The sequence below is a fragment of the Gavia stellata genome, chromosome 14 (assembly GCF_030936135.1).
Source record: "Gavia stellata isolate bGavSte3 chromosome 14, bGavSte3.hap2, whole genome shotgun sequence".
NCBI classification, from domain to species: Eukaryota; Metazoa; Chordata; class Aves; order Gaviiformes; family Gaviidae; genus Gavia; species Gavia stellata.
The window spans coordinates 18,786,256-18,806,609 of NC_082607.1; positions in this window are offsets into that span (position 1 = coordinate 18,786,256).

Genomic DNA, 20,354 nt, shown 5'->3' on the forward strand with positions numbered 1-20,354 from the left:
AGCCATTCACACTACACAAAGTGTTGGAAATTACAGTTCGTTCTTTTGAGATTGCAAAAAGATTCCAGACAGAATTCCATACACAGGTCCTCTTCACAAGTATTGATAAAATTTGCAATTACTGCCCATTTGCAGGGATTAGCTATTATCATTTTTGTGTGAAAAACTTCTCAGAGGAGAAGCAATGACTTTATTTTAGGGCTGCTAGAAAGGAATCACTCACAAAACTGCTTATTTTCACATAAAGAGTAATATTTAAATGATATGCTTGTCTTTACGCCTCACATAAAAACTGTGTTAACATTTGCATTCTTCATGGACTAACTTTTTTTTTACTTAGTTTCCAATGTTTATGTGTTCAAAGTCTTATTTTCCTCCAGCATCACTGTATGGTGAGGGTCTGGCAATGTTATTTGCATTCAGATTGGTAAAACTGAATTCTTTTCAATGGTGATATATTAAAGCAGTTGGATGCGCTAATGTTTGTACAACTCTCCTGCTGGATATTTGCAAGACCCCTTATTTTCATGTTTATCTATAAAAGATAAAATCACTTCTCTGGAGAACTTTATGAGTGGATTCTTGCAGAGTAATCTGCTGTGAGAGACAGAGCTGTAGATCTCAGAAGGACACGAGCCTGACAAGGAATATCTTAGATACAGAGTTGTACGTACAAAAATTTTTTACCCGTTTTACATTTGTTCATGTTTCTTCTATAAATGCTTCTCTGGGATATAAGAAAGAGTCAAGAAAGATGTTACTAGCAGTGCAGTGGCCAGCAGTAAGTACAGTAATAATTTGAAGTGGACCGAAGGGAAGCTTTCACATACTGGGCACAAACTGTACTTTTTTTGGGCTCTTGGGGAAGTTATGTAATTCTATTAGACATGTTCTACTACTGTTAGACATGTAGTACTGCTGTAACTCGGTAGGCAAGCCTTATCCAGCTATGTATAAATTAAATCAACAGTTTACCGCATTTATAACATGCCTCTCATGTTTAGCCAGCTATTGTGTCCTACTCTAAATTTGGAGAAAACAGTAGTACAGGTCAACATTTTAGAGTGCTTTGTTTCTTCTGCACTAGGGCAGATGTCACATCACCAGTACGATGTATTTTTTTCAAACATAATAATACAAAATCAGGGGTGGCTATGGTAATCCCAAGTGTTCAAGATGTGGAATATCTGTGGTATGTACTAAATTTTTCAAGCAGCCTAAGCTGAGTGCCTTCTCTCCTGACTGAGCCTTGAGGGTTGCTGAATTGTATTTACAAGTAAATAAAAGACCTGTTTTATTAAAAAGTTTTGCTGACAGAGTTGTAAAATTAGCATTAAAAATTATAAAACAATGCTGTCAAAAATCAGCAGCAAAACACAAAACATTGTCTCTTTTCTTCTTATGTGTTGAGGAACACACTTTCATGAAGAATGTTGTACATTATGAACATCTTTAATGAATCAAATGTTTAATTAATTGTAAGATATATTGTAATTTGGGGAGATACTTAAAGGAAAGGAGAGCGTGATGAAGGAAAAAGTCCTCATCTTTTTTGGCTTCTTGCCACTCAAATCTGAGAGATGTGCTCCTTTTCCCACCTTGACTAGGTATCATGTTCCCTGAATGACTTTAGAAGGTATTCTTCCTCGAGTCAAACAGTCTGTCATTAGCACAAAGTAATCCTTACTATAATGGTTTTTAATTGCCTTTAATTATTTTGTATCTGAATTACCGTACACTGCAGGACATTTAAAGCCATAATAATAAAATATCTTATTACAATGGCTTATTGAAGTACTACTGGGCTTTGACTTCTGGGAATCATTCTCAAGTCCAACAGTGACTGTAAATCATTCTGATCTCTCCCGTGTAAGTCAATGGGGATATTGCATAAGAAACTGAACTTGTAAACTTTAAAACGTTAATTCCTACTAGAACCAAAGGCACTAAATTCCTTCACTCATCCTACTTGGGTTAGGCTGAAGCTCCAAAACAAAAGCAAACGTCAACTATGGCACAAAATCAATGTGTTCTTTTTCCTAAATATGCAGTATTTGTGACCCATAAAATCCCTGAAGCTAGCTCAGTAAGACAAACACTGGTATATAGTTATTAATGCTGCTTATACACATGCCATAACCTGAAATCACCACTTAAAATCCATGCTTTCCATCTATGAAAGTTTTAGGGCAAGGTTATTTCTTAAAAGGCAAAGATAAAAGGCAGCCTATCCTCAGCAAGATCTGAGATAGCAAAATGGCCATTAGAAAAGATGTTTAACACGTTTGCTAAAAGCAAGTAATTTTTCTAAAAAGAAGTCAACTATATTAGCAGCAGAGGGGGATTTTGAAATTATTCAATACTAACATCAGTAAAGCAGTTAAACAAACTGAACAATGACAATATTTTCTAAGGGACTGTGAGCAAGGTGCACAGGAGACACAGGACTGCCATCATGCAGACATGGTTTTGCTATACAGTCAGCACCTCATCAATATATTCTTAATACTCCTATTAGTCTGCTGTACAGCCTTGTGCATGCCTCCTCTGGTGCCAAAATGTCAACACCTAAAAAAGGCAGGCAGCAGTGCTTCAGCCAGATACGGGTATGAGTGGCCTATGGTTATCTGGTATCCGGACTCAGAAACAAGGATTATCTTCAAAGGACACAAAGTAATCAAAACATGAGATGCTCTTATTATTATGCAGTACATACAGCACTTGTGTTCCCAAGGTCCGGGTGTGCTGAACACCGTGTAACTACATACAGGAGAGAGCTATAGCCCAAGACTCGGACTACCCCAGTCTAGCTGCAACACAGCAACAGCAGAGACGGGGAAAACAGTTCTGATTCGTGTCACAGGTAGCTGCCAAATTACATCAGCTGCCCATGTGCTCTGCTTTGTTAAGTCATCATTAAGGCTTTGAATCCATACAGACTTAAGCAACCTGCTCTTACTGGGGCAGCAGGACTAGGAAATAGGCAGCGCTATCACATCACAAAGTTAAAGACAGCCCCATCGCTACCCCCCCCCACCGCCCCGCTCCCCCTTTTTTTCCCATTCTTTGTTAACAAGCTTACACATTGCAAGACATGTTGCACTTCCAAATGACACATCACAACTACTTTTAACCTAAAGAAAGTCAAAGTGGTCTCCCATAAGGTAACAAATTAAATTAAAGTACAGCGAAAGCTAAAGATAGTGTTTTACAGGAACTTCACTGGACAACAAGACAGACATGGGAATCTCAAGACAGAGTACTAGACATAATACCAAATAACTGACCAGGGCTTTCAGATCTTCAGATGGTATTTGTAGTGACAGTACAGAAAATAAATCAATAAAAAATTCGAAGTATTTTTATGCATCTTGAAGGAATTTACTAAACTTTTGTCTTACTCATCCTTGTGATCATTCTTTTCCTGTCATCAGGTACCTAAAGCAGATGTCAAACAGCTGCAACCCTCTCCGTCAGAGGCTAGTTTTACCATCAAGTCTTTTCTGTTCAGTTGTAACACAGGCATTCTGTCAATATTGTGTCACAAAATGTGCCCTCAGCAAGCCCAATCTTTTCATTTTATTGTATTTTATTTTGTCTTTCATTAATAATGTGTATTAAAAACCACTTATGGAGAAGACAAGCAAACATAGACTTTGCTCTTTGGAAGAAGAACTGTTTGTTAATTTTGTTGGCAGATGCCTACCAAACCAGCACAGCTGAGACTGATAAATAAGAATTTGATTAGCATACAAATTATAACTTGTCCATTCCTCTTCATAATGACAGCTTGACTGAGATTGTGTTTGTCCATTTTCAGAGATGAATAACTGTGGCATTTAGTAAAGAAGTGAGAAAACCATGTTTGGTTTTTAATTTGCTTTAATGACTTTCTTGGCCACAGTTATTTGAAGAAGAGTCTAGCCAGCTGCCTTTATTTCCCCTTCTGTTAGATTATGATCTCTCTCAAAACAATACTTGAAAATGGCTCATCTGAACAAAATTCAGAAAGTGCTACAGAGCAGCTGACTAGAAAGACAAAAGAAACTGTGCCAGTGTCACTAAGCTAAATTCAAGGTACGTGAGCAAAGTGGTTTCAGCATAATGATTTATGGTAAAAACCTGGAGAAAATAATTTGCCCTCAATCTTCCTTATAAATAATTTGATTTGTTTTCAAACACATTATAGCACTAGGCTCTTCTTTTTCTCTGTCCTGAGGCACGAGGCATGTAGTGTTAGACACATTTCAAGAACACATTGCATTATGCATAAGCAATCCACAGGTAAAGATAAGGGAACTGCTTTATGCTGTAACTTAGAGATGTATGCTGCATAACCTGCACAAGCGTACCTGTGAGTCGCATGCGAACTTGACTGCTATGTGACTATCAGTTCTGAAATGCAGGTCAGAAAGTATGTTTCTTAAAAGTGTGCTGCATATTAACCATTCTGTAATGAACATACTTTATTTAGAGCACTGCAGTAAGGTGGTATGCCATACATGATGGTTTGCTTAAACCATTCTGTCTATATTCTTCTTCATCACAATGAAGCAGTATTTCGAGTACCATTCCCTCACTTTCCATAGGACATATGGCACTCTAACAGTTATTCCCATATTCTTATTTCATACAGTTATTCCCATAGTCTTATTCCTTCTGGTGAAGAAGTAGTTAGAGGATTACTTTATGAAAAGAGAACACTGTCAAGTGGTAAGACACAAAAAGATGAATTGACCAAAAGACGAGTAAGAGAATGTGCAACATATCTTAGACTATGTATGCTAAGCAGAATAAAAATCTCCTGTCCCTGATTTTATTAGGCTTTATATGAAATGTTTCAGAATATTTGTTAGTTATCACCAAAATCACTAATCAGACGATATTTCAACACTGTTTTTCAGAGTCCTCCCTTCCACAAACTTCCATGCTTTATTGATTTAATTATACAGTATGGATTTTTCCTCACCAATGTTACATATTCAAATAGCACATGCTAACATAAATCAAGTTAAATTTCTCAAATGCACTTAAAAACTAACCCATTTAAAGATATTTAACCAGTTTGTCAGAAAAAAAATAAAGAAGCGAGGATTACTCAGGAGATTACTCAGAAGCTGAGCTGATACGTTCAATCCACCCTTTTCTTTTGCATTACAATTATCTCCAGTTTTAGGGATGTCAAGTTTATATGGCGATGGACTTTCAGCTAAATGGGAAACTGCCCAAACTGCATACTACCAACAAGCTATTCAAATGTGCTGAACGTCAGTTTGATGTTTGACAAGAAGTCAGTCTAACTTTTAGAAATGTAGAGGAATATCTGTTGAGGAATACATGTTGCATGGTAAAAATCACAAATCTAAGAATCTAGGAACAGTGTCTGAGAACATTAAAGCAGCACGGACTAAGAAAAGTCAGAACCTCAAACAGGAGAACAGTTGAGTCTACAGTATTTCACTATGGGATGAAAAGTAAATAATGCCAAAACCCATGCTTTGGTAAGCTATTTATGTATTCACATTTTTAACTGTCTAAATGTGCAGTCATACCTGATAACTGTGTTATAGACGTAGCCTGATGTCCATGACTGATAAGCAGAAAAACCTTAGTTGGGCATACTGGCAAAATTACTTCTGGCAACTTCAAACTTCCTCCACACTGCCCAAGTGGCTTCCTTGAAGTGCTGCATTCTACAGTACGATATTTAAAAGTGGACTGAAACGGTTCAATAAAAGGAAGGTCAAAGAGGTGAGGCCAAAAATCTCATCAAGTATCTCAAGATGTTGTCTCTGTTCATTACACAGAGCAGTAAGTCAGCGCAACATGCAAATTAAAGTTTATATAAGCATTACACTATTCAAAGACCACGCTTAAAGGCATAAGGTAGTGGCCACCTAATTAGTCGTAATAGTTCTTTTGTGCAGTTATATAAAAACCTATCTCAGTAAAAATTCCAAGATTTAGCAAAATTTTTATGAGTTCCTGGGCACCTGACAATTTCTTCTTACTGAAGATCTGGGAATGCATCTCTGCTGAGTTACAAAAGGTTCCAAAGTATGATAATTAATTGAAATTAAAAACTCCCATGTGGCACCAGATTCACATTGGATTAGAACGAGCAAACAGGTTTCCTAGTCAATGGAGTATTTGTTTTACATTCATGTAAAATGTATTCATAACAAAGTAGTTCAGATGGTTCTAAAAGCACCTACTTTACACAATTTTAACCTTTGTAATGTAAAAATACAAAGCCAAGTACTTCTGCTGTTCTAAAAAAAACCCCAACTTTTAAAGTAGCAGAGGTTTCTGCTTAGGTTGAATACTGCCTGGTTTTACACAAATTTCTGGCTTAGTAGGGGCTCCTACTGTTAGAGTACAGCTGGTGCGATTGGTGTTAACGTGCCAAAATTCGGTACAAGTTGAGAGGCCCATTCATTGTGTGGCTTTGCAACGTGTGGGAGGTATATCCACAAGCAAGCATTCGCTATGCATACAGTGCAATCTCATAGAAAGACTTCTGGACTGATTTTTTTAATTACCTTTACTTAATAAAAGTGAAAGCTTTATAATCAATAAGTTCTGGACATTTTGAGGGGATGGGTGATTTCAAAAGAACTTGCTTCCAGATTTCATCTTATTATTGAATTTCATATGTCCACGTGTGCACCCAGAAACAAAACTGTTTTACAGCTGTGTGACATTTGAATATATCAGGCTAGAATATGTATTATTTGCATATGTACTGTGTTCGAGTGAATTGTCCATTTCTCCTGTTTACATCTTCTTGACATATTCACACTTCATTTGTATCTTCTCTCTTTCCACAATCGTGACAGGATTGGCTGCAAATTAATACTCTGAATAGTTCCCTGAACTCTCTTTCCTTCTGTGAGCTACAACTAATTTTGTATGCATTTTGTTAATGCCTTCATAATTATCTTATCTCACCAACTGCTGTAACACAGCAATAATGGCTTACTGCTACTGGTAAGGATAAAGCATTTTTTCCCCTATGAAAGCAAAAGATCCCAAATGCTCGCTGCTCCCAGCAGGCTTCCCGGGTACACCTAGAGATCCCTTGCATTTTTGCACATGCTCTCATACGGCAAAGACTTTTCTACAAACTGTTACAAATCTGTAAATGAGGAATACATGATGAGAATGCCATGGTTGTAGATAAGAGTCATAGTGAAGACATTAAAATAACAACTGTCAACTGTTCTCTTAACTTATCCTTGCTCTCCTGAGTTAAAATTTCACAATAGGAGGGAAGGGCAGGCTCTAACAGTGCACCTCAAAGCAGAAGAAACAATAGCCCCTTGTACTCAGATGAAGTAACAACACGAGCGGGAGTCAGCGTTCAGACACGCAACAAAACTCCTGTCACCCTCCTCAGGCAGCCGTGCGGGATGTGTTGTGTTGTGAGCTTGATGATTTTTGTGGCATTGTTGTCCATGCTTCAAAGTGCTGCAGCAGGACTTAATGAAAGACACTGAAACAGTGTGCCCTGGAGAGACTCAGAAAGCGTCAGTCTTTCTTAATTAAAAAAAAATCAAATCAGCAAAATAGATATGAAATATTAAAAACTGTAAGGGTGACTACTCTTAGTGCATGCATGTTTGCACTAATGCATATATTTGTATAATTCAGCATGTATTCACAGCTGCCCTATATTCCTGAGCTTAATATCACTTGGTTTACAAAACAGATTCTCAGCTGATAAAAATCCTGATAGTCGTATTGTTTTCCTAGAGCTATGTTTCTTTAAACCAGTCCAGAAATATAGTTCCACAGATATCACTGTAAACTCATCTGTGTGGGCCTAAATGTGCAGCAGTGCAAAAATGACAAGTACCTACCCCCTATTTTCACATACTTCCTCTTGCGTTGGAGAACTTAAGAAACAGAAGCTGCAGTTTGACATGTCATATTTTGAAAGAGAACATCAGAGCAAGTCAAGAAAAAGCATTTTTTCTGATCCAGATCCTGACACTTCACAATTGCAGAATGTAAAGATGTCCTAGTGTTACTGCTGAGCTGTCTGCACTCATCGACACATTGAATCGACTTCTCCCCTCTTCTGCAGATTCAGTTTACCAAGGGGATTCAAAATGAGAGTGAGAGAAAAGGAGGAAAGAGAGAGTAGGAGGAAGTGAAGCACAGCTTCATACCATCTCTGTCATTAAAATGGCCCAATAACTCTAGTACTATTAAAACGTGAATGCGGAGCACCAAGCAATGATGTAGGATTCCAGTGCCATCTGATCCAAGATCTAACACTGCCATAGCAGTATATCCATGCAGCTCACACAGTACATCATAAATTGAATGTCATGTATATAGTATAAAAAAAAAAAAATCACTTGCTGAAAACTGTTACCAAGAGATAACTTTCTATGTACTTTCTTCAAGATTCACCCTTCTTTGCTCTCTTCTTACAAACTCTTGTTAAAATTTTCCCCTGCTTTTGAGAAAGATGAATTGTATCTGAAGCCACTAATAAATAAAAATATACATACAAATTGCATCAGATACTCAGAGACATGAGTGCACCTCGACATGAATTTATTAGCAATACAGAACTCTCATCACACCAGTTACAATTCCATTTTCACCTGCCTAAGGGGGTATTGCATTAATGTTACTTACTGCTTATATGCACCCCCAAGCTGCAGGTAATCCTTGTTATTTTTATTATTTCAACTCTTTGGATCTGATCTTACTTAATACCAAGAGTTTCTGAAAGGTGTTATGTCTTCAATTCACATAGACTTTGATAGAAACTGGGGACAGCTGAACTAGGACCATTTTCTACACATTTTTTTAAGGCATATTAACTTTTTTAACCCATATTTTTATGCACTTGCTGCTGTGGTTGACCAAACATAAGAAAGCATATTCTGGACACTTCATAACCTCTAAAATGGTTGTATCTGTTAAAAAAAACCCAACATCTTTCATCCGAGTATTGTAAAGTCCTTTTACAAAAGCCTAATCATCCAAATTTAGCAACCGGAGAGGCAGCGATCTTTATCTGCTGGTTAATCTGCTCTTAAGTACATAGAATAGTTGAGACTAAACACTTCTACTTTGTTTTGTTCTGCAAGAATCACCATCCCTGTTCTAGAAGTAGTCCTCCATGTACTATTTTTTGGCACAAAAGATTTCAAATAAGACATCCTGGAGAAGCAGCATCCTTCTGGCACCACTAAAATCTTTATTGTCTTCCTTTATCTTAGGTTACATATCATTCAACATTCCTTTTACTTTACTTTCACTTCTAATGTATTTATTAATTTCTTGCCCTGGTTCTGTCTTGGTTACACTTACATCCTTATGATTCCCAGTTGTAGGGATGGAATTGTGAATTACACCACAGTTTATTGGGTTTTACATTTAAATATAGTACAACTACCTCTATGTTTGTTTCCAACACCTGGGAAGTAATTTTCAGTTAGAAATGAGCTCACTGCAGTTGATGATCTAGTTCAAAAATGTGTTCTTTGAGGGGTGGGAGAGCCACAACAGAATGCATCGTTATCCTATTAATGAGAAAGAAACTAAGCAGGTGTTGAATACTCACTGGCCTTAAAAAGGGAAATGTAATGAGCCGCCACCAGGTGTAAAATTCTACTTTGCAGCACCAACTTTATCCACCCCAAAAGGTAAAAGACAAACTCCAGAAAGGTAGAATTAGAAAGCAATATTTTAAAGGTGTGTGATTGATAAGAAGGAAAGGTGGATGAATATTAAAGCCTAAATCAAATGGATTAGAAAGTGATATCTGACAATGTCTACAGGGTATCAGTCATCTACATAGCTTTTTAAAATTCAGTTCTCAGTAGGAAATTTGAGTGACAGAAAAATAAAGAGATATAACTCTCTCCTCTAGTTCTTCTGAGAGGAAAACAACTATTGGGAACCTTACACTAATTATGTATCAAGAGTTGAGACACTGCTATCTTTGAAACAGTCATTAAGGAACAGTAAAGTGAAGTAACCCCATTTCTAAATGCCTTCCTCTTTAACTTGATTTGCAAAAGATACAGCAGGTGACAAGGGAGACTGTTAACAAAGATTTCTATTCATGTGCATTTTGCATTTCAGTACAAACCAAAAGGGCAGAAAAACACACGAAACCTTAGCAATGACACATCCTTCCTGACAAGCCCATAATGTAGCATCATAGACCCATCCGGCCAGTGGAGCCCTTCGGTGTCAACCAGGCTTCAGAAGCAGAAGCAGCCTTGTTAGTAAGGCAAAAGTCTAGGAGGTGACTGTTAGGTTTACTCCACATGCCAGGGATCTGCGTTTTTAAGCCTATTTCTTTGTGAAAGAAATTGTGAAGTCTATCAAGAGAATTAAAAACGTCTCTTCTTTACCTTGTCAGGTCACCTCTTGATTACAGAAAAGATAATCCAGGAACACCAATCTGCTGCATTCCTATTAGAATAAAGGTTTACTTGTTTTCACTGCCTTAGAGGAAGAGCTAGATGAGGTTCCCTCATATAACATTTCTCTTAATGGCACCTCTGTCATATGGCCTATGAGCACTTTGCATCTGGTACTTCCTTTTGCCTACCCACTCTTTTTCCAGCTTTGGCTGTTGGGAATTTACACTTGGAAACAGCAGTGAGTTTAGAACCATAAGCACCCTTGTATATGCAAGTAGTCGTCTAACACAATAAGCTCGGTAACTTTACTGGAGTAAGGCAAAGCAATAGGAAGATCATCAGGTCCCTGCTGAGGGGACATGCAGGGATGCCATCAGGGAGGAGGATTGTCCTTTTGTTCAGAAAAGAAATGCAGGATTTTCTTCATTACATATGAGGCCTCACCTGTCATTCCTTATGATTTCTAAGGGTTGGAGTTTAATTTTAACGTGAAAGAAATCCACAAATCCTTTCTAGTGATCATAAGATATTAAGACCTTTTGTATGCAAACAGTGTCTTTGTCTTAGTGCATTTTTAGAGAGCCAGAGCCCTCAGTTTCCATCTGTCAGGAACGAGGTGTGCATATAGGTGCCAGTTTCAGGGGAATTCAGGATTCAGCAGAATTCATCTTAAAAACAGGTGGCATTGTTAGGCTGTGGGGCTGTTTGCTAATTTAAGAGACCCATAACCTAGCTAGAGCTCATTAGATTCCAACAGCAATGATCAGGGTCCTCTGGGCTCATATTTGGGCTTCGCCTTCCAAATAGAGTAAAGGAAAAAAACTAAGCTCAAAGCTTGCACTGGAGCTACAGTTATCCAATACCGTCAGTGGCATTTTATAGGGAAAGGGGAGCGGCAGTGCTAATGTGCAGTCATAAAATATGATTTCATTTTGAATTTTTGCCATATTTGAGTGAAATTTTCATTCTCGCTTCAGCATGTAAAAAACAATTTATTTTGTCGTGATGAAACTAACAACATTGCTCCAAGTAAAAAAGGATTTAACAAAAAAAGGATTACCAAGTAGTTTTCATTCTTGAGTTTTCTCCCTGTATTTAATAAAATATGTGCATAGCACCAGGAATGTCGTTTGTCTGTTGTCAATAAAATACAGTAACAAGGCAAACATTAAAAGGGATTAATGATCCAAAAGCGTCATAGTTTCACAAGTAAATAATTTGTGACAAGTATAATGTATTGACCAGTAAAATGCCCCAAGGTTTCATATTCAATCCAATGTTTAATATATTTATTAATGGCAGTGGGGGTGAACAATGAGGCAATGGTATTTGCAAATAACAGATCCAATTCGAGGAAAGCTGTGAAGAATTCTGGGGGAATTTTGCCATGCTGGGTGAATAGGCAATGGACGAAGAAGTGCAAAGGGAAGGAAAGAATTTAAATGATTTGCAATCCTTATAGGTTTGGACCTGGCTGTTGTAACATAGGAAGCTCAGTGAAAGCCTCTGTTCACACTGTTATCACATTAAGATGCATTAGGTATGAGTGGAAAATGATGTGCAATACATTCTAATTCAGCTTCCTCTGGAATGCTATGTGCCGTACTAAAGAAGGACAATAAAAATAATACAAGCATAGAGAAACTCTCACACAAAGAGAGACTGTAAGACTTAGACAGTTTATCTTGAAAAAGAGACAAATAACAAAGGACATGAAAAGGGCACATTCAAAAACAAAATGACAGAGAAGATAGATCTGACGTTACCGTTCCACACACATCATAAAGCAAGAGTAAAAGGAAAGCTAATGAAAGTGAAAAATGGTGGAATCGAAATCACTGAATAAATGCTTTCACTGTGCACATTAGACTATGAAACTCCCTGCCACTAGGTACTATAGATGCAAAGATGTGCGTATAGGAGTCTATCCTATTTCAGTTGGGATTGGACATTTATACATGTATAGTAAGGATATCCTGAATTACAATACTAGCAAAAAATACTGAAAGGAAAATTTAATCTCATTCTCTAGGGTTAAGTTGATATCTAAGTAGGGCAGTTTAAAATCTGACCTCAGGGAAGAAGAAGGATATGAAAACAGTATTTTACATGTATCTGCTTTGCAGTTTCCAAAGTATCTGCTGCAAGCCACTATCAGAAGGCAAATTCTGAGCAAGATAGACCACATTTAGTACAGCTATTCATGTCTGTTAATGATTAGCTTTCCCAACTAAATTATGATTTTATACATTTTTAAACACCATGTTGTTCAGTCACTCCTCCAGCAGACACTTTCTGTATCAGAAATGACTCCAGAGAGGAGCCAGCATGTCTGACTCTTCAGACATGTGGACCTGCCAGCCTCAGAAAGCAAAACAGAGAGGCTTCACTGCTTATGATTTTGCATATCTGTTTAGGCCTGCATATGTATGTTTATCCTAGTGTCTATCTGGGCTGTCTGAAAACTGTCTTAACATATACTCTGATCCTTCTGCAAATAGGTACATAGCGTAACACTTGCAGGCAGAGGTCTGAAACTAGAAAATTGAAAGATGCCAAACTGCGAAGAGTTGCACTATAATTATAAATCACACATACCAAAAACCATGACCATGTGTATCAAGCAACCTTAAAGTTACTCATTAAAAACAAACAAAAGAATCAGTTCTACTTACTTCTGATTGTTTCCCTTGGCTACCAAATTTAAATCAATAAGACTGAAGGGAATTTGCTGTTACTGTTTTGATCCATTAAAAAAAAATAAAACCCCATTCCCCTTAAGCAATCTCATAAACAAGAAGATACAAACTTCCAGCATCTTTTATGTTTCTACAGTTTGCTTGCTATGGTGCAAGAATACTTTCTTTTTTTTCTTTTTTTTTTTTTTTAAACTCTTTGTTTCCACTGTAGTATAAGACAGAGAAAAATGTGATTGCAGAAAAAAGTCTAATAACCCCACGGCCTGATGCCTGAAATTACTCTCCAAGAGAAAAGGTTTTCACTGGAAATACATAATTTCAAATTCCTTCTTCTTCAATGACTTTGAGAACACCTCTTTTTCAAAGGAACTGTGGCTAAAATGTACACAACTATAATGCTGTCATCTTTACCTACAAGATTCTGGATATTCATGTGTTGCCAACTACTTTCCGTTGCAGCAAAAGGCAACAGACTAAGAAAAAAGCAAAAAAAGCAACCCCAAAAAAATGAAAACCCCCAAGCCCCGCAATAGTCTTTGCCAGGTTCAAAGATGACCCAGTCTAACAATGACTTCCGTAAAGGTGTTTTATAGTGTTTAGGGAGCAGTGAGATTATGCTCTTCCCGTTTCAGAGAGGCCATAGAGCCATCAAAAATGGGTGGGACCACCTTTTTCATTTGCACACAGACCTGCACTTTCAGGGAATAACTAAACCCAGCCTGTTGCTTCTAAAGAACTCCAAAATGAACCCTGCCTACTCAAATTAAAACAATCTTCTTTCTGCTTTCCCAGTATAATATGACTTAGCTCTCACCTGGCCTTTGCAAGAAGGTTTAATCAGGAGAAAAATAGCTCTCCAATAAAAGCAATATTTTCAAATGGTCCACAAATTTATACTGAATTAGGGTTTTCATGCTGGAAAAGCTGAATTCACAATTTTCAATTAATTTCACTTTCATAAAAATGAAAGTGACTACAGAGGTGAGTTATCACACAGCAAAATGAAAATATAGCCTGGCATCTTAGTTGATACAGCTTCAGTTTACTAGTGTAGCAACTAAACTTTAAACTGCAGTACATTTGGGATGGATAGTCATCATTATCTATTCAACTGGACACAAAATAATTTGTTACAGCCACTTGGTTTTATCATTACTTGATATTGAAATTTGATAAGCATCATAACTCACTGGCATTTTGAAATCTCTTAATATTTTGATCCCTCAGAAAATTTGTTTTCACTAGGTAATCTAGGTCTGGCCTGCTAGCCTTATAGTAATTATCTTCATAAGTGTATATATTGCCTCAATGTGTCCTATGGCAAGAATGAAAACGATGAAAAGGCCCTGTCATGGTTCAAACTAATAGTTTCTCCAACCTCTTTGTGAATTCTCCAAGCATATCCTCCTCAGCTGCTACACTTCAAGTCTTTTATCTCAGGTAAATCACATGAAGCTTTCAGACCAGAAAATGTCCTACTGATTAACCGTTCTTATCAAGAGGGCAGTTCTCTAACCTTATTTATTTTTTCTGCCATCTATTGCCTCCTCTGCATGCTATATTCTGCTATCCCTCATTACTGGTACAGTATTCCTCAAACTGCGAGTCCCTGATTCCCTCTGTCCCTGGGCTCTGTGCTGCCAAAGCCCTCTCTGTCCCCCAGCCCCCTCTCTGCATCTCCTAGCCCCCCACTCCTGTCTCCTCTCCCTCTGCCGTGAGAGCTGCTGTCCTGCAATCTGGCCCCAGTCAGATTCGACTTCTTTAGTGCACCTGCAGGCTTAAACATTTCTGCCCCTCTCTGCTCATTCCTGCCCCGGTGCCGTCTCTCACACTCTGCTGGCACAGCTCTCTTGTGGGGCCAAGCTGGCACACTTCGCTTGCGGGACCAAGTGAGGGACTGAATATGGGAACTCTTCCAGCAAGAAACTGGAAACTTTTTTTCAAGCTGGATCAGTTCCTCGATGCGACACGCCAGACAGTTACATTGAACAGGAAAGCTGATAACAAAAGTTGGTGCTGCTTAGGGTGGATGAAACAGTGCTGTTGCCAAATGAGATACCACAGCCCGGGTGTCCTTTCGTCTCAGCATTCAAAACAAGAGAGCCCTGGAGACACTTGACAAACACGCCTTGGTCCAGATTCCTGGAGGACCTAATTTTTAAGCAAAGTCCTTTGTCCTCTGTAACTGCTTAATTGGGCTTTCAAATTGCCATACTTACACATAAAAACACAGAAGACTAAGGAAAGTATTATTTTGTGAGTGCTGATAAATGGACAGCTACCTGGCTCCCTTCCCCTTCTAGAGTCACTAGAATTACTCTGGAGTCACCTTACATTCAGTAAACATCTTCTGAGCATTCAGATAAGTGGATAAAGTTTATACTATTCATAACTTCACTTAAAATTCATCACACACAGATTAATATCTAAAGAAAACATAGAGAATATTGTCACATTAGAATTTACACTTTCCTTCCATTTTGAATTCAAACAGCTGTGAAAATCCAAAGTTCACTTGCCATACTGCCAGGAAGATCCCCAAAAGTTGGTGATATGTTCTGTACTGCATGCTACTTCCCTCTAGTGTGCAGCCCTTGTAAAACCCCAGTGACACCAAACTTCATAATCCTTAAAATTTACTCCAAACCAAAAACAATTGCAAAGCCGTTAAGTCTTTAAAGCACACCACCTTGCAAAATAATCTGATTTTTTTTCAGACTGCAAACAGAATTTGGTTCTAGCATCTTTTCCATCTTCCAATTACAGCCAACATACCTAAATACGATAAAGCAGCCATGAAGCTCAGGCAGAAACTTAGCAGTGCAAGTTATTCTCATGACACTATGGAAAACTCAGACTAATCTATCATCTAGGTCTTGTATGAGAAGGTGATCAGTAATAGGTAACTGATTACTCCTTAGATCCAGTAATCAGACATTTGTTATAGAGTACTTTGTCAAAGGAAATTTAAGAAGCGTGTCAGAATTTGTTATAGTCTCACTCAAAAAGGGTGATTGTTTTGAGTGAATTTTCCACCAACCTACAGTTAATTTACAAGTCTGCAGTAAACTAGCACAATCATTTTGAGCATTATTTGAACCAATGTAACACATTTATCTTGCTGACAATCTGACTTTTGCCTCAATTGTAGATAACTGAGAATAAGCACTCGAGGAGTGCTATTTCTGACATTTTAAAGAATAATTGGGCTTCCTCTGAATATTATGGGTATTATGGGGTACACTTTCAGAACTACCTATTTAAACTGAGCATTCAAGCCCCACATTCACATGCAAAAAATGAACATTAAACTTTCCTCTTAGACAATCATTCAAAATTGTCTTACAAAAAGATTCTTTTCCCCCCTCAAGTTTCAAAATCAACTGTTAATGCACTATATCAACCTGCCATTGGGCCATGAGGGAGGAGAGAGACATGGAATCCTTGAGTGCATAGCCAAAATTAATGGTCCCTGCTTTTCCCCATCCTTAAGTACTTCCCTAGGTAAAGGAGTCATTCTCTTAAAGTAGGTATGTTATCAGTTACCCATAAAGACTGACTGTCTAGTTGCTAAATAGATACAGATTAATTCCTTCTTTTTCTCAGTCTGCTTTTGTGGGCAACTCACACATTCCCTGAAGAGAAGTCCCATGACTTCTCTTTAGCTCCTCTTCCACTAACACGCCTGTCAACCAGCTGCATCTGCCACAGCAACTCTTGGAGCAGGAGAGGAGCTGTGCAGCTGTACAGTCTTGTAGCCTGGAGAGAATCAAACAAATTTAAGTAAACAAGTTTGATAACAACCATCAACACCGCAGTAACTAGACAGATGCTAAAATGTTAATAGCAAGTAGGTAGAAAGGAACTGTACATATACACACATGTGTACTCTTTTACCATTGATATATAACTTGAATTTCCAGGGTCCCTGAGAAATCTGGGAACCCAAAAGTATGAATGTATTCATTAACAAGAATGTATTAAGGCAGTCTTGAACCATCTTGGGAAAACATCAGTAAGATACTGTGTTCTAAATGAACGTTAATCTGTATCTGAAGAAAAATATACCCTGATGGTGTCCTGAGAACTGTTGATTCACAAGGTGAACAGGTTATCTAAGAAATAACACATTGATGGATAGGCTGCCTTCCCTGAGAAAAAACACTTAAACTCTTATAAAAGTCATATAATTTAACCATGTGGGGAATCATCAAAGCTGATCAAACCTAATAGCATAAGCAGAGTCATCTCCGTGTTGACTATAAGAGTGCATCAAACTCCAATGAGCTGCACAGGCACTTCCTTTTGTTCCAAATAGGGTATGCAGAATTGTACTTTGCAAACTACAGTTGTACTTCTTCTGTATTGCTGCTTGTGTAACTAATGTTTCATTATTATTATAGGCCAGGCTGTAATTCAGATGTAAAAACAGCAGTAGAAGAGTGTGCGCACGCTCACACCTCTCAGGTGCAGGCTCACAGGACATGACTATAGCAATACCTATGCATATTACCCTATTCACACATTTAGTATCATAGTATCTTGTTAATTTTGATGAGGAAAATTTCACTCCATGTTCTGCAGTTCGTGTGTTGGCATCAAGGAACTGAATTCACGTTCACCCGGACACCTTTGGGAGTTTTTGATTTTGAACACTCTTCTATTAAAGAAGCCATTATCCTCTTTCTTCCACTCCCTTAAAACATTTTTTCTGTTCTCTCAGCTGCTGGATCAGGAGCAGAAGCAAGTATAACAGAGTACCTTTCAAATAATTTAGGAAACACCCCACACAACCAAGTAAAAAATCTTCATATCTTATCAAAATATTCATAAGCTGGGGGAGGACGAAGGCTGTTTTTTCCTCTCTTTCTAGTTCTCTGTGTCCACTAGTCTAGTCTGTGGGCGTTAACATCCCTGTTTCTAGAGTCATTACTAGTACAACCTTCTGTACAACAGAGACAGGTGTAATCACTTTATCTTTTCAGACCACTTTTCCCTACCCACATTTTGGGCGTAGTTAAGCCAGCTCTGCCAGCTTATCACATAAATTCAGCTCCCACTCCTTTCCATTTTGGCCACTTACTCTCACTTCTGAGCTGAAGTTCACTGCCCCCTAACTTTTCTGAAATGGTCTGAGTTAAAAATAAACCTTTAAAAACAGCAGCAGAAAGGGGAAAAAAAAGAACAAAAAGGGAAAAAAATGCATGGTTACGTGGTGAGTGTTCAGGGAAAGAAGTGAGAAATTTTTCAGGCAATTTTGTCGCTGAAGTCAAATACACCTGATGCGTATAATACATCTTTCAGGTAGTGACAACACTTGTTTAAACAATGCCTGGTATAATATGGCCTCAGTCACCCACGGGAGTCCTAGGTATCGTAATGCAAATAATTACAAACTAAAAGCAAATACACTATTTAAATCTTCAGGGTTTCATTTGTGTGAGGTTCCTTTTACTTCGGTTGTTTCACCAGCCAGAATCTAGGAGTATTGAATCCCTAAATTATTTTTGACTAAGTACCAGAAATTTTAAATGCTTATCACACATTAAATACTGAAAATACTGATTTATAGAATATAAACCATAACAACATAGACCATTTTTGAACAGGTGTATCAAATTCAACCTTGATTTTGAAACAAAATAGTCTTTTTTTTTTCCCCCCTTAAAGCCCAGATGTCTGCTAGGGACATGCCTGCAGATATGTAGTTTACAAAACTACTAGCTCTATAATGACAGGAACTCTTCAAAAATCATTATACCTTACTTCACACGCTTATATTTAAAATCCTATGGTATCATCACAATTGTATTTTCATGTATTTTTTACACCAGTTTCTAATAAAGAGCTATGCTCAGACTTGTAATGGTAATGAATTTATAGATGCCCATCTGTCTCGTTTTTTATCAATTCAAAGTATTTTCAGCCTGGGACTGTGCCTGAGGCAAAGTTATATCATCTTGACACAAAGGAATATGAAGTCTTGCCTTGGAGATTTCCCTTGCTTGAAAGCAGCAGTACTTTAAAAGCTCCAAGGTGTTATAATTAAAAATGTATCAATTAGTTATACAATCAACTAAAAGAAAATGACCGTTAAGAATTCTTTTCATCCATATAGCAGGCCTTTCCTTGTCCATCTGTGTTTGTACTTTTAAATTACTGATTAAAATGCTGTGTTCCTTGCTGAAAAAGCATACCAAGCATGTCTTAAATGCCCCCAAGGATTACTAATCTGCGAACCCTATGTACTATTTGTTATGTATATATTTAACGTACATTTGAAAAGACATCAATTAAGACACAGATTTTCTGACCACTGCTTTGGGCAGCTGAATACAATGTCTTTCTCTAGAAATGCTAATATAATTTTAACAACAGACATTAAATTGAAATTTTAATTAAAGAATGCTTCTTTTTTATTATTTGATCCTTTTTGGTATGTATACAAATGTGGACTATAATAAGAAACATTGTAATTAAAGAAATAATTAGGCACCGCAGGCTGGTATCACAAACATTTAGGGCAATTTCAAGCTTTTACCACCATGTCACATTAGCAAATTCCCTCCCTCATGCAAAGTTTACTAAACAAAATCACCAGCTCTTTAGCCATTTGAAATGAATAAGATACATTAACAAGAAAATGAGCATTTTATCTTATTGGGAAAGGGAATAAAATGATTCCTGAATAAATTAAAACCCAGAAATCAGTTCTACTTGGACGAATGTGTGCAAACAAGTTCCTTTTCATGGACAGCTTTATTTTATTTTAATTAAATGACAGACTCAACCCACTGCAAATAATTGTGGTGTTAATCTCACTACATTAATTTGAAGAGAAACTGAGGAAAAACTGGTCAATGTTAATCAAGTGCCTTGGAGGAAGAGAGTACTTTTCAACAGACTTGCATAATGGATGAAGCACAAAATGAGATAATTGGGAGATGTTTGTCCTAGAGGGCGCAAAGTTTGTAATTACACGTAAAAAGTTTCATTATACCCTTATGTTAACTCCTTTGCATGCATGAGCAATGTATGCTCATAGAAAAACTCAACAAAGGAGGGGTTTGGTAGTTGTGTCAGCTATTTAAACCTGTGCTTACATTATAATGCTAATGAAGGCCTTAGTCAACAGACTTTCACCTTAGGCGATCTTCTGTAAATTAAATTAATAAAACATTAGAAGAACGCTTAAAATTTGCCATGTACTTACTTTGCTTATAATATATATACAAAGTATGTAAATTGAAGTGATGAT